The 24,316-nt window shown below is 37.9% G+C and overlaps 1 long non-coding RNA gene across 1 annotated transcript in view; it reads right to left on the bottom strand.

Annotated features, from left to right (window-relative positions):
- LOC125321603 overlaps nucleotides 1-24,316 on the bottom strand; it is a 54,498-nt gene that overhangs the window by 10,425 nt on the left and 19,757 nt on the right. The window contains exon 3 of the long non-coding RNA XR_007201607.1: nucleotides 6,339-6,393. This is a non-coding gene — a long non-coding RNA (uncharacterized LOC125321603). The remainder of the gene's footprint in view (nucleotides 1-6,338; nucleotides 6,394-24,316) is intronic.

Raw genomic sequence — 24,316 nt, 5'->3', positions numbered from 1 at the left:
CAATATATTGCCAGAATTGACTTAGTAGGCACAATAAGTGATAAAAATGCAAAATCTGAGAAGAATTACCCCCAGTAGCACAACTTGAACTCAGTGAATAATAGCTTAAATTTATTGGAATACAGCCCATCACATACAAGACAGTAAACAAATCACATATAAAGCATAAAAATATATATATCTGCTCATAGTAGATACAGTTTACCTTTTGACACTGTTACCTTTCTCCAATTGGTATAAACTGGATTTGGCACAAGACATACAAACTCAAGGAAAAAAAGTGTCCTTTTCAAATGTATATTTTTAGTAAGCTTTCTAAATATTAATTTTATCTTTTCATCAGTTTTATTCTGCGATCATTTTTCATTGTCAGTTGTGGATATTTCTGTTATTCACTGGATGTCTTTCAAACATTGATGAGTTATTATCAAGATACAATACAAGTGTACATTTACTGGTTTTATAGTTTTGCAATAGTCTTGTCTATGTCATGAGAGTCCAGTTTCATGACATGGTTTCAGAAAAATGTCTAAAATACCTGCATAGGTCTTTCTGGTTAAATATTTATATGATGCTTATAACAAATAGTCATTTAAAACCCTGTAATACAATCTGATAGTAAAATTAAATTGTATTTTTAGCTATGTATGAATTCTAAGCTCAAATGTATTTGTTATCAGTTGTATGTGTAAGATGATACTAATTGTTATTTTATGAGTTAACTCTAACTAGCCTGTAACAAAACATGGCTTCCAGTGCCACTAAGGTTTACATGCTTCTGTATGAAAGCTAACTAAAATCAGTATAATGAAATTCTGATCTGGCCTTAGAATTACAAAATTTTTCTGATACGACTGATTTATGCCCTTCTAAAAACTGCATTTCAAGGAGTCATATAAATTGATGAACTACATTCATTGGCTTTTCCAAATCTTGCAGCCCCATGCTCTTTTCACAGAATATTGACTTGCTTTTTTTAGTTAATAACCAGCATTCATACAGGCATTTAAGTTACAAGTGATTTTTTTTTTCCTTTACTGAAAGCAGACAAAGTACAACATTATATACATATTGCTTGCTGACCTCTTTCTATACATTAGTTTTCATTTTCAATAACAAGCAGATACAAAGGTGCGGGAAGGAATTACAAGCATATACAGAGTGTAGAGTGATATGGAAAAGGAAGACCTCAGAGGCTACAAAAGAGGGCAGCAGGGTGTCTACCCAAAGTGTATGACATAGATAGGGAAGTACCTTACAGGTAATTATGGGAAGTGGATTCCCACGGGGTTTCCCTGATGGGGTTCCCTTAGAGAAAAATCATTATGGGGAAGATCTGCTGGGGTTTTTTTGGGAAATAAAAACATCTCTGAAGTGCCTGTACACTGCACAGAGTTACGCATACAGAGTAATTAGAGGGGTTACTTTATTATTTGGTTTGTTTTTAATTTGTAGGGGTTTTTTTAGATGTTTAGGAACTAGACTACCTTTTATTGGTTAAATCAATATTTTTGTTCTTTTACTGTAATCTCTAGGTATTTTTTTGGGTTTTTTTCAGTTTTGTTTTTTCTATTTTTTTAACTTACTGCAACTTTGACAAAGGTAAAGACTGACCAGTGAGAAAACAATAATGATGACTAAATCAAATCTGGTGGTTTTTTACTATCTGATTTTCAGAGACCAAGTCCTTAGGATACAGAAGAAGGGATAATACAAATAAAATGCAAGGGGAGAAGGAAAATATTTCCTTATTACTGCATTCAGTCAAACAACCCATGATCCTATAAGAGTTCTATTTTCCTTTTTTGATTGAAGATATTAATCTCAGCCTAATATTAACCTTGGCTTAGGTTAATAGCTATCAACCTCTAATTTGTTCAGATGAACATCAGGTGCAATTCATCCCACCTAAACATAGAAAACTAAACTGAAAATCTCTTGGAAGACCCCTTTTATTACAAATGGGCTCAACATTTTTTAAGCCCTGAGTAATATCACTGGTTTGGGGGCATCGAATTTAGGATGAAAATAATTTCACCCTAAAAGTGCTTATTAAGTCATTTTTACTACTACTGTTAATTGCCTCTGTTAGCTAAAAATGTACTGACCATAAGTAACTGGTATTGAGACAACTACAACATATACTTTGAGAGCTAAAAAGTTGTATTCTATCCCACTTTAAACTGGATTAACCTTGCCCAATCAGCCAAGAATGAAATTAGGGTGCTAATTTTTTGGAGCTGAGTCAAGAATAAAGGTAGTTCCCTATGGCCCAAATTAAATGATTCAGCTTGTACATCACTTTTCAAATGTGTGTATGTGTTTCCAGGGAACTTGGAGAAGGATAAGGCTTAAATGTTGTTTTCTCCATCAGTAGGAGTTCCTCTTTAACCCTGAGCTTCTCTTGCTTAGATTGACAATTTTTGATTGTTTCTAGCAAGAAGCAATGCACCCTTTGATTCTTCGTTTTACCTGCCATGTTCTAAGGGAAAGGGAGGATTTTCACAGGGTTCTGCATTCAAATGCAGAACAGAATTTTCTTCGAGTGACTATTATTTTATCTAAAGACAAGTTTAAACCTGAGCAGTGCAAGTTCTGTCTTTTTGGGTACATAATTCCTGAGAAACCTAGCTGGGAACTACAGAAGAAAATACAGCATAGGTCAAACTTCAAAGCAGAATTGATAGACCGAACCAACTAAGTAGCCTGCCTGGATTTCTGCACTCCTATTTTGGAGGGAAAAAAAATCTTTTAGATACTCTAAAGAATGTTTTAAAACTGAGACAGATGTATATGAGATTGGCAGCATGCCTGAAAAAAATGTTACAAATACATTTCAAGACAGAAGGATGCATTCTAGCTGTCAGACAGCAAATTTCATGATTCTGATACACGGGAAGTGCATTAAGTTTTTCTTATTTAACTTTGATAAGAGCAAGCCACTGCTTTGAGAATGACTGAGGCTGGTTTGCAAAGAGGTGGAACATTGAAAGACTACAAGTAATCTTTTTAATTGCAGAGAAGCATCAATCCAGACTGTCTGTGATTTCAGTAGAAAAAATGAATTATGTCTTAAAAATTGATCCAAAATGTTCTTTCTTGGCAACTTTGCAAGAGTAGTTCATGACCCAGTAACCAGAAGGGTTAAGTGTTGCCATCCCTCCAGCGTCAGTGCACCTGTATGACAGCCTGTTCACTTGTGATTTGTTCACTGTGAGGGGGTAAGCACTCAGCACTTTGATCCACCATGCTGTTATAATGAACCAATTTGACATTGGCTGAACTCCAGATGGCACGTTCATTTCAGCAGGCATTGCTGTTCTTCAAAGGCTCTGGAAACATTAGCTTTAACCTTTGTAAGTCCTGCACTGATGTTTGCTTCCATTTAATACATCCCTCCTTTAAGGCTGTCTTCATTCTATATTAATTTGTTAGCTTGTTTCATCAGTAATTTGTTAGCTTGTTTCATCAGTAGTTAAGATCTTAGAATTAACAGCTTCCTAATGAAATAGTTTCCACTTTGGTGTAGGATGTTTGGTTTCAAAAGTCATTGTAAGCTAGCAGTATCCTGTATTTGGTATTAATGGCAAGGTTTAGGCAGTGGGGAGGGTGCTGCAGGAGTAGCCTTTATGAAACAAGACCAGCAGCTGCCTTGTGATAGACACAGCCAATTTCAGACAGTTCCAACCAGCTCCACAACAGACCCACCACTGGCCATAGCTGAACCTGTCAGCAAAGCTGGTGGCAGAAAGTTAAGAAAGGGCAAAATCCTGAGAATAAAAAAGAAACAAAAAGGCCAAAGCAGTGGGTGATGGTCCATGGCAGAGCAGGTAAGACCCAGAAAGAACCTGTGACCTGTGGATAACCCACACCAGAGCAGGTACTTCTCCAGAAGGTCTGCAGCCCATGGAGGACTCATACTAGTGCGCAGGAAACAAGAAGGAAGGAGCAGCAGAAGACAAAGGAATGAGAACAAAGCATGGCAGAAGAAACTGTTGTATCCTGACCCCAACATCCTGCACCATCCATCACCTCACCAAAGGGACTGAGAAGGCCTGTGTGATAACAAGGAGAGTGGAAAGCAGGAAGGGGGGATGCAAAGTATAAGGAGTGAAGCTAAGCTTGTGAAGGAGGAAAGAGAGGTGTTTTACCTAAAATTTGTTTACCCATTTTTCCTGAGTGGGGGGGAGGAGATGTTTCCTGCTTTATTTTTTTTTTTTTTAATTAATTTGGCAAAAATTTAATTCCCCCAAGTTGAGTCTGTTGTACCAGTGACATACCCAAATCATGATCTGTGTGGCAAGTGGTCTAGAACTTGACATTGTTTCTTCTTACACAAATCAAAACAACTATCCCCAACTACGCAGAGGCCCCCCCGCCACCACACTATCAGGAAAATGGATAAAACAAATGCTGTATCCCAGTATGATGGCTACTGTTAGCAGTGTTATCACACAAATCAGAGTAAGTATTTTCCTGAGTGTGTTAGTCGGTAAAAAAACATTACTGATCTTAATAGATATACCCTGTACTGATGTTTTGTTTTTTCCAGGTTTTAATGTTTTTTTCTTTCAATGAGGAAAATAATGAAAAATTCAAAAGCTTTCTGGAAAAAAGAAGTCAGACATTAAATTAATTACTGTGTTTAAGGCAATAAAATTTACTTGGTAAATATTTCAAGTGTAAAACTATTGTCTCTATCTTTAATACTTTTGGAAATGGAAGGTATGTCAAAGTGATATGTAAGGAATCAATTCTAATTTAATTTCTGTCTCTTGAATGTCTATTGAGAAATCTGTAACTTATCCTGTAGCTACAGGAAACTTTTGTATGTAGGAAAAAACATAAATTTCTTTTTCTTTCTTTTCTTTCTTTCTCCTTTTCTTTTCTTTTCTCTTTTCTTTTCTTTTCTTTTTCTTTTTTCTCTTTTCTTTTCTTTTCTCTTTTCTTTTCTTTTCTTTTTCTTTTTTCTCTTTTCTTTTCTCTTTTCTTTTCTTTTCTTTTCTTTTCTTTTCTTTTCTTTTCTTTTCTTTTCTTTTCTTTTTTCTCTTTTCTTTTCTTTTCTTTTTTCTCTTTTCTTTTTTCTTTTTCTTTCTTTTCTTTTCTTTTTCTCTTCTCTTCTCTTCTCTTCTCTTCTCTTCTCTTCTCTTCTCTTCTCTTCTCTTCTCTTCTCTTCTTTTCTCTTCTTTTCTTTTTCTTTTCTTCTTTTCTTTTTCTTTTTCTTTTTCTATTTTTCTATTTCTTTTTTTTTTCCAAATGGTTGTCCATAAAAGACAACAACAAAATTTCTCTGGCTAATTTCCAAAAAGGAAAGGCAATGCTGTATGTCAGCATTCAGTGCATTACAAACATCTATTACACCTCCTCAGATTCTCTCACAACCCTTACCACTCCCACCAGCTAAGTTTCTCTAGAGAGATATTGGCCAAATGTCAGGCAATAACATGGCAATAAGCTTGTGCAGGACTGGGAAATCTGTGGATACATTTTGAGGAATTTATGATTTACATGCCACTTCTCTTTATGCTAAGACAGCTTTTAGCTGCCTATATGGACATCATTATTTGTGATCTAACGCCAATATAGGTGACATAGGGTGTTCAACGCCAATATAGGTGACATGGCTGAAAATGATAAGGGAATTCCTACATGTGGGAGGGCAAGAGCATTCAGAGGCAGCAGCTGGCACCCTGGTAGCTAAAAGAGTCACCTGTGTTCAGGCAACTGAATCTTAGACTGCTGTCTCCTCTGTATGTAAATTACACACTAGCCTGGGGAGAGGAACTTAACCAGCACAGTGTTGTAATACCAATGTGCCACAACAGAATGACAAGTGAACTCCTAATCACAGCTGCATAGGAAATAGTTCTCTTCCCACTGAGAGGCACTGAAACAAGAAACAAATGATTGTGAAAACAAGAAATAATTTTTGCCCTGAGATGAAAAGTTTAAAAAAAATTAAATTACGTAAAAAACCCTGAAAGTACAAATAAAAAGTTTGTGTCTGAATCTTGAAACATTCTGGTTTCAAGGGTTTTTCTCTTTTATGTCTCCTATGAGAAAGACAAAACAAAACATGAAAACAATTATAATTTTGAAGATCAAAATGAAATGGGAAAAATTTGAACCTGAAGAGGAATATCATTTTTCACCGCTCCTAAGGCCTGTAATGAGGGATATTCTCTAAGGATTATAGATCACCATCAAAGTTTTGATTTGAGTTACAGATTAATTGCTGAAGTGGAACACTGGTGTTGTGTTCAGAATGAAGCTTGTATCCCATACTTAAGCAATCTACAGAACATGAATGATAAAATTAAATTGGAAGATGCACCCACCTATCGTACTCTTCAGTTCATGGGAACAAACTAGAGCCATTCTGAAGAAAATCACCTGAAACAAATACAACATGGATGCTGAGAGCTTGACACCACATGCTTTCACTATACAGAAAGCTTCAAATAATTGCTGATGTAAATGTAACCATAGGAAATGTGGACTGTAATTCTTTCTCCCCGTGTCCTTTTCAGTTAGGTGCATTCCTCTCTGGTTTGAATGAAAAGTAAAATACCAAGATAATTATGAAGAAGCAGCCTCAAACTTCAGAGATTTCTGCTGCTCCTATTTCCTAAATCTTCCTGAAGGGGTGTGTATGTGTGTGTGTGTGCACGCATTTGCTTAAAAAAAATAAAAGTGTAATTCATAAAATCCCTCAAATTTTTCATTTCCTGAGTTGTTGATGTTTTTGACTGAGTTTATGTTAGATGGGAGAGCTAGTTCAGAGGTTAAAAGGCCTAGGGTGAAGCTTGCCATTATCACTCTGCCCTGGACCACTTCTCTCCCTTTGGAATGAGTCATCAATGACAATTACATTGTCACAGATCACAAGCTAATAATATGCTGACACTTTCTTAAATGCCTCAGCACCATCATATTTGGATTCCACACCTCCTTATGTTTCTTTTTGGGAGGGTCTAGGTCATAGCATCACTTTTGTTGAAAAGCAGTGTTTAGTCAGTATCCTTTAAAGCCTATAGTTCCTATGTTTACTGTAATCTCCTTTGCATTCCTGAGTTTAGGTTGGTCTCTGTGGCTCTGCAGACATCAGATTTCAGGGAGGGGCCAGCCGTTGCAAACCACAAATGCCTTTATTTAAAACTTGAGTATGACAGAAGTAAGCATATTTTAAAAATTAAGCAGCATAAACTTATTACTACTACTTAATATCCATCTAACAGAGACATTAGCAGAATCTTGAAGTATGTGACTTGAACCAGATCAGGACAATATATCTGTATATTCTTGTTTCTGACATATTTTGCTGTCAGGCTTCCTAAGACAGCAAAGCTGTTCCCTTCAGGAAGTAAAAAATCTAAAAATGCTCAGAATTTATACAAAGGGCATTGTGACTAGGCTTGTGATTTTTGTTCCTGAACCACAGGAATACTGTGGTACTTGGCAATCATTAGAAATCCTGTAGAAAAGACAAATCATATATAAATAATGAAATTTCTGCTGTCAGATGCCCTGTACTGTGCATTTACAGTGTTAAATTTGAAACATCTATTTTAGGTCCCTGAATCAACAATGCAGGTTGTTTCACAGTGCAATTCGCACCACCTAAAAAGAGTCTGCATCTCTCTATTGACTAAATAAAACTTTAGAAACTGAATTGAGAGACTTAATATTAGACATTGCAAATACTTCCTGCCCCCTCTGTCAATATCACTTATTTGAAATATAAATCCGAAAGTTTTCCTGTTTCCAAAGGAGCAAATTTGTGCCACATGTGTCATGAGAAGTTTTTTAATGTCACACAGCATTATCAGTAGCAAGGTCTTCTACAGAAAATTTCTCTCATACTTTGCTCAGCTTTTTCCCCTTTAAATGAAAGGAAAATAGATTGTTTAATGAAGAAGAGAAAAAAGAAAGAGCACAATGAAACTGTTTATTATTGATCCTGTCAATGATCATTGAAGAGGTGGTGTTTACCCCAAATGTGATTGTCAAACAGAAATGGAGAAAGGAGCAACAGTTACAAAGGTGATATGAATTTATTCATGAGATCCCAAAATAATGACCTCCACTGAAAATGTTGTGCCCCATAACATCTCCTTACTTCTTTCTTTCAAGGAATAGGTGACCTTTGGAAGTATGAATCAGAGAAACAATAAGGTTGGAGAAGATGTCCAAAATCAACGAGTCCAACCTTTGACCAAATACCACCATGTCAACTAAACCACAGTGCTAAGTGCCAGTCAATTTTGGAATGCTCCCAGGGATGGTGACTCCATCAACTCCCTCATCCAGGTCTTCAACAAAAGTGTTAAACAGGACTGGGCCCAGCACTGAGCCCTGAGGAACACCACTAGTGGCCAGCTGCCAACTGGACACAGCACCATTCACTACCACTCTCTGGGCATAGCCATTCAGCCAATGCTTCATCCAGAGAAAAGTGCACCTGTCCAAGCCCTGGGTTGCCGGCACCTTCAGGAGAATGCTTTGGGAGAGAGTGCTTTCTTGAAGTCCAGGCAGACTACATCCACAGTCTTCCCTCATTCACTAGGCAGAGCACTTGGTCATAAAAAGAGATCAGGTTGGTCAAGCAGGACCTGCCTTTCCTAAACCCATGCTGGCTGGACCTGATCCCCTGGTTGTCCTGTATGTGCTGTGTGCACTCAAGATAACCTTACCATAACCTTCCCCAGGTTGACAGGCCTGTAGTTCCCCAGATCCTCCTTCTGACCCTTCTGGCAGATGGGTGTCACACTGGCCAACCTGCAGTCCTCTGGGACCTCCCCAGTTAACCAGGACTGATGATAAATGATGGAGAGGCTTGACAAGCTCTTCTATTAGCTCCTTCAGTACTCTTGGGTGAATCCCACGCAGGCCCCATAGACATGTGAGTACAGAGCAGGTCACTAACTACTTCCTCCTGGATTGCAGGGAGCTTATTCTGCTCCCCATCTCTGTCTACCAGCTCAGGGGGATGGTTGCCCTGAAGTTATCTGGTCTTTCTGTTAAAGACTGAGGCAAAGAAGGCATTAAGTACCTCTGTCTTTTCCTCATCCTCAGTGACAATATTTCCCCCTTCCTCACATCCAATAAAGGATGGAGATTTTCCTTGGCCCTCCTTTAGTTGTTAAGGTATTTATAAAAACACTTAATATTTTTCACAGCAGTGTCCAGAATGAATTCTATCTGAGTTTTCATCTTTCTAATTTTTTCTATGACTCAACGATATTCTTGTACCCTTCCTGTGTTGCCTGCCTCTTCTTCCAAAGGTCTTAAACTCTCTTTTTTCCCCGAGTTCCAGCAAAAGCTCCCTGTTTAGCCAGGCCAGTCTTCTTTCCTGCCAGCTCACCTTTTGGCACATGGGGATGGCCTGTTCCTGTGACTTAAAGATTTCATTCTTAAGGTATGTCTATTATTCCTTGACCCCTTTGTTATTAAGGACTCTTTCCCAGGGGACTTTCTTCATCAACGTCCTGGCCAAATGAACTGGCCAAAATCCACCCTCTGGAAGTCCAAGCTAGAGGTTTTGTTGACCCCCTTCCCTACTTCACCAATCATTTCAAGGTCACTGTGTCCACAATGGTCCACTGACCACCATATCTCCCACTGGTCGCCCTTCTCTATTCGTGAACAACAGGTCTCATCGGGTACCACTCCTGGTAGGCTCACTTACCAGCTCTGTCAGGGAGTTCTCTTCCACACTCTGAAGGGACCTCTTACACTGCCTCTTCTCCACTGTGTTGAGTTTCCAGCAGACATCAGTCAAGTTTTCCACAAGAACAAGGGCTAGCGATTGTGAAACATCAGGCAGATGCTTATCGAATACTCCATCCACCTTCTGTTATCACAATGTACCTTCTAGCAACGGCTTTTGACTGTGTGGAAACCTTTGTTGCCTGGAGGGGTGGCTGTGCTCTCCTACAAAAACTGCTGCACAAAGTGCCACACAAAAAACTGTGGCATGTCCTTCTGCACATCCTGTTTGCCTGTGGTTGCTTGTGAGAGCTACCAGGTCCTGACAGGTCTCTCTGCTCTTTTTTTGGGGTTCCTTGACTCCCAGGAACCCCCTCCTTATCTCCTTCAGGTGTTTTGCCACAGAGCTTGCCATAGTTGCCGCTGCTGTTTCTGTATACCTTGCTGACCGAATTCCTGTAATGACTGGAGCAGTATCTGTGGAGGTTAGTTTATTTGAAGAAATCCATTTAGATATGCCAAGTATTAGTATTGTTACTACTGCAATAAAAAGACTAAATACATGCTCTTAGAAAGGGTAACATGAAATACTCCTGTTGTTGGCGAGTTTTTTGCTTGTTTGGTTGGTTGGTTTGGTTTCCTTTTTTCAGATTTCCTTAGAGTTTAATCCCATTAGTTCTACATTAGAATTTAGTGGGGTTTGCAGCACTAAAGTTTTATTACTTTGTATTCGTCAATATTACATATAATTCCCTCTGTGACAACCTATTTACAAATCACATCTAACTCTCTTTTAAGATTTGATGTCTGCATGGCCTTCATTCATCATTCATTTTTTTGTCCTCAGAAAATGCTACTGTACTGCAGTTGTTCTTTGTGTTTGTAGATCATCTTTCTAAATTAAAGCACATAACATGCAGCACTAGCCCCTGTGGACCTGAAAAAACACTTTCTCTGGTTTGACATAGCTTTTTTCACAGGAACTATCTATAGTCACTACTTTGCTATTTTTCAACCTGTTCTGTCTCTCTGCCCATGTTCTGTCCTGAGTCCTTACATCATCCTGGAGCTTAAGCAGAAATATATCATGCGGAATGTTACAAAAGGCTTCCTGAAAATCCAAATATATTATGTCATCTGCTGAGCCCTTAGCAGCCCTGTCAGTAGTCTTTGTGCAAATTCTGCTCCCCAAAAATGAAACCAACAAAAACACTGAGAAAATTATTAAGGACATAATTAATAGCTCTTTATTTACAGACAAGTGATTAAATAGGACACACACTCTGCCAGAAAAGTACTTTGAAAGCACTCCACTATGCATTTACCCTGACCCTCCCCAATAATAGTAGTGATGAGAGTAATAATAATAACAATAATAATAGTTCAGTAATTCTTATCTACTGCCTTACAGTGTCTAAGCTACTTGATAACTGCAGAAAAGCCCTGTTTGCAAAGGTAGTCCAATTAAATACATATAAATGTATTGAAATGTTTAATTGGCTGGCAACTCAGTAAGTGTCTGTAAAACATGGCTGCTCCTTAATCAGAAGACAAAAATGAGCTGTCATATATTGTTACCCACTTGCTGTTTGAAAACCAGAGCTCTGAGGCAAAGAGGATGCCTTTCTTTTATTACTATGCCCCAACTCGGAATGAGCAGAAAAGAGAGACAGAGCAGATAATGGACCCCATTCATGAATGCAAAAGGCTATTTCTGAGCAGTTATTGCATTGTTTATGCCAGCAAAAATTGCATAACTCTCATTCTCTACACAAATTACATGTTTTCTATGCTTCATTGGACTTTTTACATAGAACATAAATGAAGCTTTTGCAATAGGTGGTACAAAGACTGCTATTAGAGCCCATCTAAGCCTCATTATTAAGGCTGGATGAAGCATTTGGCTTTCTTCAGGTTTGCTGCAAAGTCAACAGAGTCGAAAATTCCCTTTAGGTATTTATCTTTTTATTTCCTTTCAGCTCCCAGTTCCTTGAGTTTTTTAATGAAATGAAAATGGAGGTTTTCCAACCAAAGTTGTGCTAATTGCTTTAAGGCGCAGATCAGAGCTTAATACAATCCAACAAATGATGCCAGCCTGGGACAGGCAAAGGGCTTCATGTGTTGACTGAACAGCAGGATTGCCTGGCCAACGAAAAGGTCAGGCAGTTGCACAGAGCCAAAACAGAGCACAACAAAAATTTTCAACTGTATTGCTGCTGTGAATATGGGGAGGTCATGCGAAAGGAACTTCCATTTCTCAGTCCAAGAACTGCTAGAGTGGAATTCATTCACCTCCATATGATGCTATAGATTAACCTTTCAAAAGCAGCTTTTGTGGGGGTTTTTTGTGCCTGATTTGAGCCTGTAGTTCAGATTGGCTACCCTGTAGTTCCACAACTGAATTTGAAAATAGCAGTGAGTTCTGCTCTTGGAAATCACGTTCAATGTGTGTACTAGGCTCAGCTGAGGCTACAAACTTCTGGCTCCTCACTACAAGAAGGACATCAAGGTGCTGGAGCATGTCCAGAGAAGGCCAACAAAGTTGATGAAGGGTCTGGAGCACAAGGCTTATTAGGTGCGGCTGAGGGAGCTGGGAATGCTCAGCCCAGAGAAAAGGAGGTTCAGGGTGGACTTTATGGCTCTTTACAACTGTCTGAAAGGAGGTTGTAGTGAGGTAGGGATTGGCCTCTTTTCCCAAATAGCAAGCAACAGGAAATGGTGTCAGGTTTGGTGAGGGGCAGATCTTCTGTTTATACAGATGCAAGTTGATATTGAGAGAAATTTCTTCAACAAAAGTGTGTCAAGCACTGGAACAAGCTGCCCACAGAAGTGGTTAAGTAACTATCTCTGGAATTATTTAAAACGTGTGTAGATATGAATCTGAGTGACGCTGTTTAGTGGTGAACTTGGCAGTGTTCAGTCAATGGTTGGATGTGATGATCTTAAAGGTCTTTCCCAACCTAAATGAATCCATTATTATATGGAAGCACATCTATTTTGCACACATTATGGCAGTAGAGCTGGATTTAGCCTCATTCTGCTGCTTGTGTTAAAACAGGGATTTACAACACTGTTGCTACCTCTTAATATAATTACTGCATAGAAGTAATATTTATGTATAGAGAATCTTCTACATAGGGAAACATTTCTACCTGTGAGATTGCCCATGTACATAAACAGATTAATTTTGCTGTATTCAGTTGTCTGCTTCTCTTGCAAGCAGACTAAAAAACATTTATGCAAACCTTTTTTCCAACATTTGATTCAGAGTGGATGCATATTTGTCAGTTTGATGAGTCTCTCTCCTTTCCCTTGTTGACAGTTAAGTGTGAAAATATTGCTGTTAGGTCCCATGGCTTATTTTACAATTATTCCCTGAATAACTAATACTTAAAAACTCCAACAACTGAAGCAGTTTGTAAACAAGGAGATTTACCAAAGTAGCATCAGAAGTCAAGATGGATGCCATAAATTGCGTCTATCATATCAGAATGCTTATTTTCACCTGCTAATCAGAGACAGTACTCCCCAACCAAGAGCAAGACTTTAATTCTGTCTGAAGTCAAAAAGCATGTCTTCAGTCTATGTCTAGTATTCATCTGTCTTCTGAAGCACAGAAATTACCCATTGAAGTTATTTTTATGATTAGCTTTTGCTTGCTTGGGTGGGGTATGTGCTATCTTATTAGCTACTGTGAGTCAGCCTCAGCCCCTTTGGTGCCTTCTCCAGAAATATTACTTTGGAATCACTACATTTCATTTGCTGATGAGGTAAAAAGAACCTAATTATTCTGACAATTTTATCTAAGGCTTGCAGATTTTATGTACTGAGTGTATAAAAAATAACTTCTTGATGAATAATCCTCCAGGAGTACATTTTTGTAACCATCATCTGAAATAGTCCTTTTCACACACAGATATGCAATTCTTCCTCTGGATGATAAATAAATTTCCTTTACTTCAGGGATCACTGTCCCAATATACACACATAAAGATAAATATACATATATATATACATATAAAATTTAATTGAGCTATAGAAACTTCTCTACAGAACTGTGAATGACATTGAGACAACTACCAAAGATTTTATAATTTTCTCACATTAGCCACCTAGTTTCTGTCATACGATTTTCCGTCCTTTATTTGAAATTATGAGTAGGTTTTACTGTTGACATGTAAGAACCAAGAACTATGCAATACAATAGCCAGATATAGCCTATTAATATAAAATATCCATTCCAAAAGGGCATAAAAATAAAAATAACTTTAACAGTGATGAGTTTACAAAGTCAAACTTATAAAGGGTGAAAGTGTTAGTGAATATGATTGGTCTCAATGACCTTAAAGTTCTTCTCCAACCTAAATGATTCTATACTACTGCTGAAGTTTTGCTGAATCTGGTAGCACGATCGAGGGAAAGGTGCTACAGCTCTCTGTTCCCGAGCACAGCCAGTGGCACAGCTGAGCATGCATTCCCCAAAGGCACACACAGAAGCATTGGCAATACACACTGAAAGCCATACAGAACAGGACAGATAGAAAGATGCAAACACAGAGAGCACAAACAGTTGCCTAATTTTGTCCCCCTTTCTGCCAGGTCAGGGTAAAGGTCCACTAGTGGAAAATAGTGTGCAGATATACAAAGCTGATCCTCCCAACAGCATGGACTTATGCACTAAGGCCAGGAACTGGCCCTAGAACCATTTTTCCCCAATTTGCTGGCACTACCAAAGCCAGTGATGCCCTTTCAATTCCTCACAGCTCAGAACCCTTCACACATACATTTGTGTGCACACACACATTTTTGTGCACACGCACATACACATTCGTGAGCCCACACTTACTGGTGATCCAGCCCCTCCGGTAAATGACTTATAATACTCAATCTACTCAGTAGATCCTTGGGACCCTCTTGTCTCCAATATAGCCATACACATGTAAACACGTCACTAAGTCAAGCCGTAGACCTCATGGTCACACTAGTAGATGATTTGAACACCTCTGGTGTCTCCAGTTGCCAATTTTCAGACTTTCTGGTCTCTCCAGTATCTGGCTCATGCTTCTGTCTGCTTTGATACCTGGCTGCCAAGCCTCTTATCCTACTCATGGGATACTGTGCCATGATATTTGCAAGCAATCACACTGACACATGTAGTCACACAATATGCAGGCACCCCAGGTGCTGACACGTAGACATATTGTCCCTTGTGATCTATGGTCCCACACCAGTTGCTGGCATTCAGATATCCATATACACCCATGCACACAAAATAAGGGAGTCCTCACCCAGGAAAATAATTCGACATGAAATTTGGTAAGAAGACAGGAGAGACTACACTGATCACTCCTAGGCCATGGCCAGACAACATGACAATCTGTCTCTTATTGCACCTTTGGCTCTTCCCCTAAACATCCTGCAATTATATAATCCCCAAGGATTATATAATCAATCCAAAGTAATCTTCCCCAGCATCCCATAGTAAGTCCCATATCCCTAGGCAGTGACATTCTGCTGTGAGGTAAGTCAAAGAGCATTTCCCATTGACAGATCTTGATGTGGCTCACCTGGTGCCCATGGTGCTGATGCTCTCCCATGGCAGCTCTGGGAGGAGTGGGGCTAAGGCTTTTTTCTCCAATCAGCTTATTAGGGCTCTGCTGCCAGATGCTGCTTCTCTGTGCTCCTATGTGTTTGCAGTTATGATCCTCTAACCAAGTAACTGAAAATGCAGAGATAATAATATTCTTGTTTTCTTTCAAGGGATTGAAAACAAGGATAGAACCTGGTTTAAATGTAAGAGGTTTTAGTTCTTTGAATTCACAAGGCCCCTGTGGAGGGGATCCACATATTTTAGTTGAGCTTAGTCACTCTTCTTAAGCTTCTTCATTTTCCCCTGTGTTAAGTGGAGAATTGTAGATTCCCCCAAAGGATGAAGATAACATAACTGAGACCCCCTACTTGGAATTCTCTGAAGATTAGTCTCCAAGTCTAAATTAGCCTCTTCCCTGGTCTTTACTGTCTCCACACTATCCTCTATATTTTCTTGTTACCTCCTGCCTAATTAGTTGTATGTCCTGTATTAATGACACAGAGTCTGTTTCAAGTGTGAAACACAAGACAGTGCTGCACTTCTGTTCCACTTCATTGCTATTCAGCTCATGGCTTCTTTCTGGTCCCTTTTCTTTATGCCACTTCAGGACAATAATGCTATAGAAGAATGTAGCCCCAAACAGATGTTGCCAGTGGTCTTACTACGAGGCCTTAGAACTAGGGTTTCTTTTATTTTTCAGGATAGATTACAGCCAATGAACAAGAGGTATGTGACTATGTCATGATGGGTAGTATCTGTTTGTTCCTAATATATATGATGTGGAGGTTTAAGAAAATGTATTACTAGGCTGTGTGAAAATCTCTAGCAATGAAACTGCTCCTTCCCTTTAGGACTGCTGAGAATGCTTGGAAGGGAAAAGCTTCAATAACAGTAGGATGGTTTTGTGGGGGAAAAATGAGAAGCAAGTGTAGAGTACAGCAATGAGACTCAAACAGCACTGAAAGGGGCTGGAAGCTGTCAGAGAAGTCTCTGCTGTAACAGGAAATATTCCTTAGACTGGAAAGACCTGTACTGAGCTTGCTGCAACTCCTGGATTTGTAAGACCAGCTGAAGGCAAGGGTGAAAACTGGGAACTGTCTTCTTAGAATGCATGTGAATAGAGAGAAGGTGTCATAAACATTTATTGTTTCTCTGCTGTCATTCTGTATTTGAAAGGTAACTGTTATGATTCATATAATAATAAAAAATTTGCTTTATATTGTGAAAGACTTTTCAGTGGTTTTTTTTCTCCTTTTTAGGAAAATGTTCTATAATGAAAATGCATGAGCAATTCCATACTTATTTTCAAACACAGACTACAAGACTGAATTCCTTGCCAAGGACCAAAGTGAGGATGTGCAAAAAGCATCAACATGGGTATCCATGTGACTGTTAAAGAGAGAACAGAGCAAAGCTGCAAAAGAAAGGAACATAAATTAAACATTAAGCCACTATAAAATCATCAGAGATAAAGAGGACACAATGGGAAGCTGAACTGACCAGATGGTCTGAAGATCAAATATGCTTTTAGAATTTTGTTTTCATCTTTAATATTCATGGCAGCAGAGAAAAGGAGATATACCCTGAGTGCACTCTGAAGAAATTGCTAACGGTAGAAAATGTCACTGTAAGGTGGTTTTATGCTGAAGATGATATAACAAAATTCATAAAATTTGAACTCTATTTTAATGGCATTATATTTTTTGAGGTTTTTTTAAATTTTTATTAGAAATTGTTTAAACTGTGTTTTAATAGCTTTATGTTTTACTTTAGTTTATATACACTCTATAAAAGCCATACTCCCTTTCCAATTCAAGAAGTATTCACAAAGATGGATGATAGGCTATTTTGCATTCAATATGACATACCTACTTATTAATAAAGACATGAAATTATATTTGTACAAACTTCTACAAATTGAAAATAATGCTCCATTTCTTTGTACTTCTTACATATTTTATTACAATCTGTGAATAAAGGGGGTTAAAGCAGAAATGGTGGAGTGAGAGAAGAATAGGTATAAATGGAAACAGATACTGATTTGACCTACTGACACCAGAAACAGTATTAAGTTCACTTCAACATTAATTTAAATACAACTAAATAAAAGTGGGTTAAAGAAAGACAAAAAAAGGAAATAAAAGAAAAAATCTTGGCATTATCATCTTGCTGTCTTCAAACCATTACTATTTATAAGTAGTAGAGGAAATGAGTGAAGTTTTCTCCTCATTATGTACATGTGAACTAGATGTCTGTGCTCCTATTATAATTAATAGAGACTTAGGGCAGGATTCAGCTATATAAACATGGGTATATTCTGCCACCTCAGATGCCAATACACCTAAATGGAGTTGGCAGGTTAGAGACAGAACTTATGGAAGATATGCAGCCTTTTGGAGATCAGCTGCTGGAGTTTGGGCATGATGCCTTGTCTGTCTTACGTTTTGGTACCTGAAGCCTGCCAAAATGACTGCTGTAGTTACATCTGAAGAGATATGCAGCAAATTCTGATCCCAGAAACTGGCATGCTGCTTGCCAAAAACCAGGAGTCTATTGTGATTTGAAGTATTTTAGTGTATTAAAAACATCTGGGTTAACATCCAAGTCATAGGACCTACAGGAGACCTATTCCCTTGGCAAGTGACAGATAGAGGCCAGGCAAGCATCTCAAATAGCTAAATATATTTAGGAAAGCTTAGTAAGGCAAAAATATCTTATTTTTTGTTTTGTGTCATTTGTAAGAAATACCCAGTGAAAAGTAACTGAAATGTACATAAGGATAATGGTATTCATATAATGGTGTGCATGTACATGTGCATGTGTGCCTATGGATGTGCCTATTGTGTATGCATTTATGTTTTATAATGATTTTTTCTCAGCAGATAATTATTTTGCTAAAACCTTCATTCTTAGCTATTTCTGCACTACCTCTTTCACTGAGCACTCACAGAGAAATTAATCTCTCTATTATCAATGCGGGTATAAGGTGCTCTGCCAATCTGATGAACTTAGCTGTGCCCTGTGTTGTGTATTTCTGTGTAGGTCTACAACCCAGGTTTAATGACATCTTCCCTCTCTCTTTCTGCTAGGTTTCTGACTTTTCTACTCAGTAAATTAAATTTACTTCATTTGCAAAATGTATTAGCATTTTGATCCAAGAAACTCGGGGCTCTGTAATTACTTGGGAAAAAATAATAGAACGTGAGATTCAGAATCTCTAAATTCCAAGTTCAGACTTGTGGCAATTTGGGATCTTTCTTTCAAACAAAGATTAAGTTGTCTGGTCCCTGGGCTCTGGATTATTGCTGTAGAAGCCTAAAATTGATTTATACTGCCATTCTGGATCACAGAGTTCCTTCTGTCCTAAACAGAAGTGCTCAGATGTCTTTAGATCAATCTTTAGCTAAGCAGTTAGATGCATGATGTTTTATCTAAACTCCATGGTGATTCAAATACAGACGGCAGAAGTACGCAAATTGTAACTCCCTGGTGAGAACCCTGCTATTGACAACTTTTCAATCACCTCTGTGAATATAATCCTTCATTTCAGGTGTTTCAATGTGCCAAGTCTGAATCTAAAAAATAGCCTGAATGATTTCAATGCTCAAATGAAGTTTTAATAAATCCTGCAAATCCCCTATAAAAATCTGATCTCACTTCCCCCTCTCATATTAGATAGGGTTTTCAAAGCACAAATGTCCTCCTCATCCTCATTGAAGACAGTTTGGTAGGAAAACCTTTGAACTTTGCTGCCTTTTTTTACCCTTTTTCTTCCTTCTTTTTACTTATTCTCACCCATCTCACACTTTCAGAGTTGTGAGTTTTAAGGACAACAGTCTTTTCTATATTTATATTTTAAAGGCAAGTCAGGATACTCAGTACCAGAAGCAACTCACAAAAGCGGAGCTAATTTTCACTTGTCCAAAACGTGCATATCTGCACATAAATACAAAACCCTCAAATAAACGTTACCAAGCAGGAAGGTAAACTAAAAGAGTATTTTTTAAACAAAATTACCTAATCTCCTATAAGCTTATGTGAGACATTTTTGTCAAAAAAATTTATTTCATTCATCAGAAATTTGAGTTTGTTCACTGAAATATGAATTCCATGTTTCTGTGTATTTTGTGGATATAATTTTGTACCCATTGTTACAAAACAGTCTTGAAAATGCATCCATTTAGTTTTAGTGGCAAGCATCTTGACCTCTATATACTTATTTTCTGTCAAAATAATGGATTAATATCTGAATTATGTGGAAGGGGATATTTTTCACCAGCTGGACATCTCTCTTACAAAGAGAATATGTCTGCATAGATAATTTACACATTGCAAGATGAAACTAGCTTCCCATCACTCTGAGAATAGGATAAGTTCATACACATTTTAATTCTCATTAAATTGTTGTACTAGAGATAGAGAAATGCTGTGCTGTTTCTATTTTCTAGGTTTTGGGTTTTGTTGCTGGTTTGTTATTTTTCCCCCCTTGCATTCTTGTGCACTTAAAAAAATAATTCAGGCTATTTCCATACAAATTATATTTTTCCTGGATTCATTAAATGCTCTTTGCTGAGACCATAACTGGACTGTCTTCTCTCAAATTGCCTATGCAGAATATTGAAAGGGTCAAAACAGTGCAGCATGCTATGGTATTTCACGGAATAGAAAAACAGGCAGATTGCTCTTGTTTCTCATTCTTGTAATAAGGGATAGTAACAAGAAAGGAAAATGGCTGAAAATGGTTTTGTTCCCATGTGTCAAATACCATAATTAGAATAAGAAATGCTACAAATTAACCCATTCTCATTACAGTCACTATATTATAATTTCATGGTCCTCTTCTGATGCTGTACTCTTGCTAAGCACATTTACATCTCATCAGTGAACACAAGCAGCAGATCCGCTGGCGGTGAATGCTTGATTCACTCCAATTTATGTCTTCTTTTCAGCTGGGGAATCCATTGTGTGAGCTAATAGCAGGTTTCCCATTTGAAATGACTGCAGGTCTCTTCACATTTGGATACAGTGCAAGCATTGTCATATTTTTTTTTTAATGTGTCACATAATCATTGCATTATACTATGTACAAGCAAAAGAAAGGAAATTTTCAGCATTAAATGAAACACAAAGTGCAATACTATGCTTTACTCTCAGAGATGTGGGGGGAAAAGACAAGAACCCTTTTCTCTTAAGCCAAGAGGCAAGTATAGCTGCAATCTTTGTGTTCACCTGCATAAAAGACTTAACAGTGATTTCACCATCAACAACACTATTTCTGCAAGGATGGTTGTCAAAAAAGAAAATTTTACAAAAAACAATTAATGGGATGAATGTATCCTTTTATAGGGTGTTTAAATTTCCATGTCCCAGTTATCTGACTGTTTTGAAGCATAATTTCCATTAAATTCTCACAAAATGTTCAAAGTGTTTCTACTGCTAGTTTACAAGTAAAAAGTGAACAAGTGACCTTCTTATCTAACAGTATCAGGGTTTTTCCCAAAAAAAGGTGTGTGGAGAGGAAAAGCTGTATTTGAGGTGCTTTGCTTGTTCTCTTGTGCCTGGTCTGACAACTAGAGAAAGCCCAACCTACTAAAAGCTAAGGGAGGTTTGCTGTTGATGTTAATGGAATAGGATTTCATTGAAAAGATTTTGTCCTACTAGACAGGAGTGCTACATGCATTATCTTTGTGAAATCTTGGGAGATTGATGTAAGAGATGCATGATCAGTGACTCAAAACATGGGGTTGTCTCACCTGTCCTTAATCATTAGTGCTTGGATTCACTTAATCAAACTTTAGACATTTCCAGTATGAATGTTGATGTTCTGGGCAAGATTCAGTTGCCTAAGGAACTTAGTGCCGCTGGAGGTCTTCTAGGATATGGAAGGCATACACAGGCCACCCAGGTAGGCCGCAGAAGTTATGGAGATACATGTATTCTGGTACCAAAGCTGAGCATCAGGTCCGGCATAGCACAATACAAATAAATGCCACTATATGCCTACATTTAGGTGTCTGAATATCACTCCTAACCTGTCTATTAGGGTGTTCTAAGGTCAATTCGGTTGTCCATACACTGGTGTATTTGAGATGTTTGCTTTATCTACATCACTCATGCCAAAGGTCATGGATATTCTGCATGTATTGTATTATGTGTGTCCAACTTCTGGCATTAAGCTGTTTTGGATATACTGAAACTGTAGTTGTGCTCAGATTATTAATTACTAGACTAGTGAATTTGAATTTGCATGTTTCTGTGTGAACCTTTGTGCTTTCAACCTGCTTTGTGTTCAAGTTCCGCAGAATAAACCATGATTCACAGGAAAAAGAACACTGTAATTTACTTTGTGATTTATACAGCTCTTCCATACCCATTTTGATTGTACTTTCTAATGGTGAAAAGTAATTTTTTAAACCCTTCTCACACAGAAGTCCCATGTTTCTTATCATCATTTTCACTTTTCTATATTCTTTCTCTCATTCGGCTTTTGGTTTTTTTTTTTTTAAACATAAGAAAACCATTATACAAAGTAGCATAACAACTAAAAGAAGCATGGTGAAGGCTGTGAAATATCCCCAGGATACTTGAGCAGCTCAGTGGACCTGTGACTATGTTTGCACTCCTCTGATGAAGACAGAAAATTAATTTCAACCTTAGTAGTATTTGTCCAGATGCAAAATGGAATGTTGGAAGTAAGGACCTAATTCTGTAATCTTTGAAGTAATTTTCAGATTTTCCATGAACTTCCATGCATCAGACTTATTTTTTTGGGACACTACACCCCTTTTATGCACATCACTGAATAGAAATTTTTAGGTTCCTCTGACCCAAGTTAGATTTCAGTGAGTAGCGTCCAACTGAAATGCTCTCTAGGTGCATTTCAGTACCATGAGTGATCCAGACCCTTCTTGGCTTTATTTTAATGTTAATATCAAAAAAAAAAAAAGCCAAAAACCCCCAGTCTGTCATGGATGTGTATGATAATTGACATAATAGGCCCTAACGGCTACTTTGGAGCATAATAGACCATGACAGATCCATTGGAGCTTACTCAGAGATTGAGATATTTTAATGTAATTTAATTAAAAAATAAAACCTCGACAAAATTATCATTCATTTGTATACAATATTATTATTCATTTAAATTTCAAGCTGCTACACACACATGCATATACACGCAATCATACCTTAAAACAAATGGTAAGAAAATATTTACCAGGAACTCTTCTCACAACTTACCTGACCAGAATGAAGAGTACTTGATGGTCTTCTCACATATCTAACCTGACTAGGTGAATGAGATATGCATTGTGATAATTGCAAGTTAAAGTTTTTGGGCATGGTAGTCATAGAAGTAAAGAATGCAGAACTTGCAAAGTTTATCTTAGCACTTTAGTGAGCTGACCAAGCTGGTAGCAAAAATTTGGTTGCCCAGAGTAATGGAGAGAAAAGTGAAAGTTAAGAGTAGATCACACAAAGAGGAGGCCATTTTCCAATGGTTCTAACGGCTGCTTAGCTGGGCACGTGCTGGCTCATGTTCTGATGGCTGTCATCCAGCACTCCCAGATCCTTTTGTGACAATATCATGTTTTGCATGCTAATACCACAAAACCCAGAAAGAAAAACACGAAATCCATAGAAAAACATCCACACCTTGAATATTTGCTTACATACTGAACTTTTTTTTTAATTTAATTTTTGTCCTATTTTTTTTGAGGGTTCTATGTCACTATTTAGAGCATCTAGAAATGGCATAAAGTGCCATAAGGTGAGGAAACATGGTTGAAAGAAGATGTGCAAGGGAGAAAATTTGATCATCAGACCTTTGCTTATCAGCAGCATTTACTGTCCCACATTTGACTTGGTCTGCAGACATGTTTTGTTACTCATCAAGAGCCCATGGACTCCATTCCACGGACCTTGAACTAAGTACCCAGGTACATTAACCTCAGTGAAACAGTGTTTTCGTCCTTGTTTCATAATGGAGTTAGCTAAGTCAGAGTATGGTTAGGGATTGTACACCAAGTGCAGAAGCCGTATTTTAAGAAATCAGAAGCTTCAGATCTAGGATACGGAGATTTTGCTACTGGGCACATTTTGTATCAGAACTACATACTCCTCCTCTAAGTTAGCAAAGAAGATTTTAGTTTTTCACCTCAGTACTTTGGAATCTCTCTGGAGTCAAAAGAAAATTATCAGAACCTCAAGAGACACCTCAACTATTTCAAACCTCTCCTTTAGCTTTGGAATGACATTTTTCTCCATCAAGTAGAGAGAAACTCTTAATTGCCATCTTCCACATTGTGATTGGGATTTATCTCCTCACTGACTAAAGAGGAAGCATGGTTGACAAGATTAAACAAACTGAAGAGCTCTTAGGAAACTTCAGAGAGATTATTTCCTTTATGGAGACAGACATTCTGAATTGTCTTCCCAGGACTCCTTACAGTTTTTGATCTAGCCTATAGGAAGTTAATTCAGCAGGAAATATCTTGCCTACTTGGCAGGTGAGGAAAACACAACTTCAAACAGGGCTCATGTTCCGGCTGCGAACACCAGGCTGCATGTTAGCCACCACTGAGCTCCAGAATGAGATTGAAGTTCAGACATATCTCCCTGATTAATTTCCTTTTTGTTTGTTCTATAAACAATTTAGAGGCTTAAAGTCAACAATGTTTACAGTATTGTACTAACTGTAACTTTTGCAATTACACCATGTAATTTTCTTATGTCCTTCCTCTGTGTGCCATAAGAAAGGGCACATGCAGATACACGCTATATTTAGGGACTGCTCTAAACTCAGCTGACATCATTCCCTTGACTTCAAACAACTCTGAATAGGACCTGACAGAGAAAAACTGCAAATTGTACCAATATTTGTTTAATTGAGGCCAAAGAATGGGACTAATCAAACAATAGGACGGAAAGCTCCCATGTGTCCTGAACAAAATTCACTGTTATGTGTAAACTATGTACTTCAGCCAAGAATGCCAAATGTAGACTTTGTTAAATTGTTAA

The sequence above is a fragment of the Corvus hawaiiensis genome, chromosome 2 (assembly GCF_020740725.1).
Source record: "Corvus hawaiiensis isolate bCorHaw1 chromosome 2, bCorHaw1.pri.cur, whole genome shotgun sequence".
In the NCBI taxonomy this organism is placed as follows: Eukaryota; Metazoa; Chordata; class Aves; order Passeriformes; family Corvidae; genus Corvus; species Corvus hawaiiensis.
The sequence above is the reverse complement of the archived record's forward strand: the minus strand, read 5'-3'. Positions and strand labels throughout refer to the sequence as shown.